A 6,000-nucleotide genomic window follows, 5' to 3' on the forward strand; every position below is an offset into this window, starting at 1 on the left:
TAGTAGAAACGATGATGAATAAGCAATGCAATGGCACTTAACAAAGTGCATTATGAATTGAATGTATGTTATGTAAACCAAGTATTTAAGTTCTACTACTTTGAATTCTGAACGTTTTGAGAAATGATGGTGTATAACCTTAGTTATGGTTAATGAGGATGTAAGAACTGATTTATGATTAATGTTAAGATGTTAGGTTCGATTCTAGCTTCCACATTTGATGTTTATGATGATTCTCTTTGGAGATAAATGAATGCAAAATTTGGGATGGATAAAAGTAATTATATGGTTTAGTCGTAGTTTTAAATAGAAAAAAAAATTTATCCCAAAATTGTCACAAGTAATAATATGCTCAAAAAATGGAGCGTTACACATAATGTGCGTATGTCCCTTCAATTGCAATTGAAAAGAAAAGCAATGATGAAGATTAAACTTGAAAGGTTTATATAAATATAATATATATAAAAGTAATTCATACAGCTTTTTTGCTTAAAACATTTCCTCAATTATTGAAACTTCTCTTTTATAGAGATTAAATTAAAAATTACAAGAAGTGGCAATAACATGGCGCAGAGCTAATGCCTCTCTTAATGTCTTAAATTTGCACTTGCAACATAATTTATTATTTTAATTTCCATTTTACATCAATTTTTAATTTGCGGATTCTGTACATTTCTTAATTCTTGCAACCTTCTATTACAAAACATTTTTTATGCATAAGTAACTACGAAAATTCTTTTACAAGACTCCATTTTTAGCATTCTTGCAACCATTAGTTTTTATACTTATAATTACAATAACTCCCAAAATTTCAAACTTATACTTTGATTCTCAAAAAAAATTCAGAATCTTCCAATCACTTTCTTATTCAAAATAATAATAATAATAATTTTAATGTCCTCCATAAAATTTCAAAAAGTAATAAATTTTCAATAAATCATCTCAAATACAAAAATTAATTATTTTTATTTTCTAAAATACCGGGATATTACATAAGTCAACCTCGAAACACTCAACATATTTCTCATGCCATACTAGCAATGCGTCCAAATTTAGAAACAATACCTGTTAAAAGAATTATTCATGAGGAGTTAAATGAAAGAAGACGCAAGTGGTTGTGCTTCAAATGCAATGAGAAATTTGGTCCTGGACATGTTTGCAAAGAGCTATTCATAATCCACGCAACCTTGGATGAGAACAATGAAGAAGTTGAGATGGAGGAAGGGCCAACCGAGGCACCACTTCAAGAAGACTTAGAAATTTCACTTCATGCCGTTATAAGAACTCGAGCTTTGAAAACCATAAGGGTCTGTGGATATCTAAATTGCAAACCAATCATGGTTTTAGTTGATTCGGGTATGACTCATAACTTTATTAATGAGCACATAGCAAAAAAGGTTGGTTTTTACCCAATTCTCGATTGTAGTTTGGAGGTGATGGTGGCTTCGGGTGAGATTATCAAGCCTAGGTAAGCGTAGAAATATTCAACTAATTGTGTAAGATTATCCTATTCGAGTAGATTTTTATTTACTTCCATTGGAAGGATGTGAAGTTGTTCTAGGGGCTTAATGGTTATGCATACTGGGAACAATTGAATGGAATTTTTCTCGACTGCTAATGAAATTTGTATTGTATGGTAAGATCATTATTTTTTGTGGGCCAAAAACTTAATGTGTGATTCATGTACAATTAATTCAAATAAGTGTACCCTAGTCAAATATGCATATAATGATAAAAGGAGTGTCAATCCCACGAGTACTAGATTACAGTATCAAAATAATTTTAATTTAGTCTAAGTTAAACTTAATTAATTAATTGGATGAGTAAAACGAAGAATAAAAACTAATAAGAAGAAATTAATGAAAAATTAAATTGTTTTATAAGAAAATTAATAAGTGAATGCAATTAGGATTTAGATTTTATTTAATATAGGTTATATAATTATCTTTTCAACCCGATTCAAACCTAAAAATACTTTTATAGTATTTTAAAATTATTTGTATGTAATTTTGAATTTCTCTTAATTAATTAATAAATTTTCTCAAGTCATATTAATTATTTATTAATTCAATTTCACTGTCAAATTTCTGAGTGGATGCCAAAAAAATAAACATGCATTAATTTCTTTAGAAACTTCTAATCTCGAAAGGAGATTTGACTCATTAAGCTTCCTCGATTCTCACACATGAACTAATCATCTCTTGATATCATAGTCAAGCATGCGATTTATATTGCCTATGGATCTAATTCATAGTAATTCTTTAGTCAGTCATGCATAAATCATTAATTCATTAAAACGTTGTCAATCTTTTAAAGCACTAAACACGACAATATAAATTTATCATGTAAATAATAATGAATTTTGAATTGGATTAAACAAATAACAAAGTCCCGAAATTAAAATCCATCCAAACCCTAACTAAAATAATTTAGTAAGATTTTAAAATAAAAATACAAATAAAAGTTGAATGGAGAATTGGAGAGAATGCTCCCTGTGACGTTGTTGCTGCTGCTGCTATGTGATCGCTCTTCTTTCTCCTTCTTTTCTCTATGTGCTTCAATTTATAGGCATGTGTTGATTAGTGTGATACAAAATTGCATTAAATGTTTTATCATTCTTATTTTGATATACAATCTAATTGCTTGTTTTTTTTTATAGAAATTGAGTTTCATTCATATTCATTTGATTTGAAATTAAATGTTGTATATACCCTGTGGATCATCGTGTGGGTTGAGTTATGGGCCAAGCCCATATTCATATGTTTCATCCGTGTTGCGCTAGCTGCTGGCCCAACCCATTTCCAGTCCCTTGACGCTGCTATAAAAGGGCTTTGATGTTGCCATAATCTCTAGATTGCATTCTCTCGCTCATTTCTGAACCTTAATCGATGCTTGAAGCGAGACACTTTTCTTGTGAATCATTTTCTTGATCGATCGATGTTTCTTGGTTCTATGGTAAGATCGTTTGGTAAGTAAAGGTATATTGTAATCTCTTTTGTATTTTAATCGCCTAAGGCATGTGAGATTAGTAGAAATCTGATAGAACGGATACTTGACTTGATCACGAGATTGGTCTGAAGAGAACTAACACTTGTTCTTATTTTTTGTAATTTGTTTTAGTTTTCTCTTTGTGCAATACTATTTTTTACTTTAGTTGCGATCTTGTAATCTGATTGTAATCTTGAGATTTTAGTCGATTAACTAGAGGCGGAACCTATGCTGTGAATATAATCTATTTTGATCCAAATACGTAACTCGTTATGTTTATATTTTGCGTGTGTGAGTTGTGGTTGTAATCTTTCAATTTTTATTTTTGCTTTTACGCTTGATTTGGTGTTTGATCAAGAAGTAGGTTGGGTTATAAAAATCTACAATATGTATTCCTTACTTCTTCCTCTGTCCGTCGCTTCTTCTCTCCAATCAAGCCTTGAATTACGCAATCGCAATCTTCATCTCTTTTTCGTTGCCAATATTTATTAAATATGTATGGTTTTTGATTCCATTATCATATTATATAATATTATATGTCCCCAACTCTATCTTCCATAAATTAATATTATAAAGCAACAAACCAACTCTTCAATCTCCAACTCCTTTTAAATATATATATATTTGCATCCAAAGTCTTTCTCCTTTTTATTATATATATTGCAACACATCTCACTTAGTCCTCCTTTTCCAATGAGTCTCACTATTCGTACAGAATGAGTGTTATAGATTGCTTTATAGTAATGGGTTATCGTGATAAATTGGCAATATATTAAGCGATGAAAGGATATGTTATCGTGATATCTCGCCCATCTAAATGAAAGAGAGAGGGAGAGAGATGGGAGAAAACCCTTTCTCTCAATTGACAGAGCCCACCGACGACCAACCGACCACCAGCGAAGCCACCACTCTCCATCGGCGATTGAGAAAGTGGGAGAAGCTACTTCCTCCACAACCCTTTCCTTGACGACCGTTCTCCCGATATCGCCATATCCACCGCCTCCAAGCTCTCATGTGTATGTTATCTATATACTTCAATCTTACCTTAGTATCAGTATTATCAGCATTTCTTTGGTCGTTGTCTAGCTTCTGCAAGATGTCTAATAATGTGCATTTTTTCTTTTAATTCAATATTCATGGCATAATGAAAAATGCAATTCCAGGCACTATGAATCGTCTTATGTGATTCTCACCTTGTTTTAGTCCAGATCTAAGTTGGAAAGTTCTTAGCAGTAGATATGCAAGAATCTTTTAGATCTAAGTTGGGAGGTTTTTGAATTGGGCCTTTTAGTGTTTAGAGTTTACTTTCAGTTGAACAAGAAGCCTGAAACTAGAAACATAGAGTTTTGATAGACAATGATCTGGATGGGCTTTTGCATTCAATTGTCCAAGATGTACCAAATCAGAGTGATCAATCAATAATTTCTCCCTTTTCTTACTACTATTGACAAATAATTTTTATCAAGTAATAGAGCAGCTCAGATTTTCTCATATTTGATACAACAAATAGAAATAGTCAATAAAATGAAGACAAAATTTAATATGACCTCCAACAAGTGATTGAGAAGACAAGCTTGCATGAGTTGTTGTTTGAGTAGCAACAACCCAAGATTGTCTTGCCAGTGACAAAGATTTTGTTAGAAGTCAAAGTCAGTATGAATTTGCATGTAATGTCATGGATTTGAGTTGCTAAGATCACTAGTCAGTAGTCATAGTAGTCACTATTGTTCTTAACCAATTTTTGTCGAATTAATATCTCATGAATCATGATAACAATTTTTAAACTAGAAAAAATGTGACCCTGTAATACTCATAGGGTTATCTTCACCTTGAAGTGACTGCATGAATGTCTTTTTTAAGTTTTCCAACTGCAAATATTCAAGACAATAAAACTATGAAAAATTGGTTGATCACTATATGGAACAGTATGGACAGTTTACAGATGGGAATAGAACTGGAACATATAAGTGCCTATTCTTCTATAAATTTCAATTGATTGATAGCCAAAATAGAAAATTGTCTAAATTTTTGAAAACTAGTATTGCCACCACAGAAATGAGTGTGAATTGAACTGGAACATATGTCTGAGCTAAAGGTAAATATAAAGTCTAAAACCTCCACATAATGCTCATTGGGGAGATACATGACACTTTTGAGGTGTTCCCTTATGTACACTTATACTTTTTAAGTTCATCAAGATTTCGAGAATCAAATTTGCTAAAGAAAACAATAAAACACAAGTGGGTTTAACACATCCCCCTCAGATGTGCTAATCAATGTCTTGGCAATATCTCTACATATCTCAGCTTTGAAGCAATGACCATGTATTCCAACTATAACCACCATTTCATTCAGTGTGAACATTCATACATTTCATTCAGTATGAACTTGATATGGTATCATATAGCTCTCTTTGATGTTACTTACGACATTTTCAAGCTGAAAAAGGGTATGCTTATCGATCATGGGAAGATCACTATATGGAACAGCAAAATCAACCTATAAAAAATTCACAAAAATAAGAATCAAATTATTTAAAGCAATATTCTCATCTACACCAGTCTAGGAAATTGAAAATCGATAAAAACATAATACACAAATGGGGGAACTTCAATGAAATATGAACTGCAACTTTTGCTTTTGTATTGTACACAAATGAAATATGAACTGCAACAAATGGGGGAAGTCTGTGGGTCATTTGCTTTTGTATTGTACTGTAACTTGTGATATTTGGATCCTCTTTTACTCTCATTTGAATGTGTGATGGTGTATAGTGGGTGATGTTACAAATTTGTAAGTTTAATTGAAAATATCATGAAGTGAACTTTCTAGATATTTGTGTACTTGTTTCTTCTTTAGCCACTATCTGTGTAATTGGTTTACAAGTGTGCATTGAAACTTGATTTTGGTTTTGCACTTGATTTTGTACTTCGCTGCTTTCAAAACTGACCCATCACCTGCGATTGGGGTGACCAACAACATCCGACATTTAAGATGGTCGACAAAGGTTAG

The sequence above is a fragment of the Diospyros lotus genome, chromosome 8 (assembly GCF_014633365.1).
Source record: "Diospyros lotus cultivar Yz01 chromosome 8, ASM1463336v1, whole genome shotgun sequence".
In the NCBI taxonomy this organism is placed as follows: Eukaryota; Viridiplantae; Streptophyta; class Magnoliopsida; order Ericales; family Ebenaceae; genus Diospyros; species Diospyros lotus.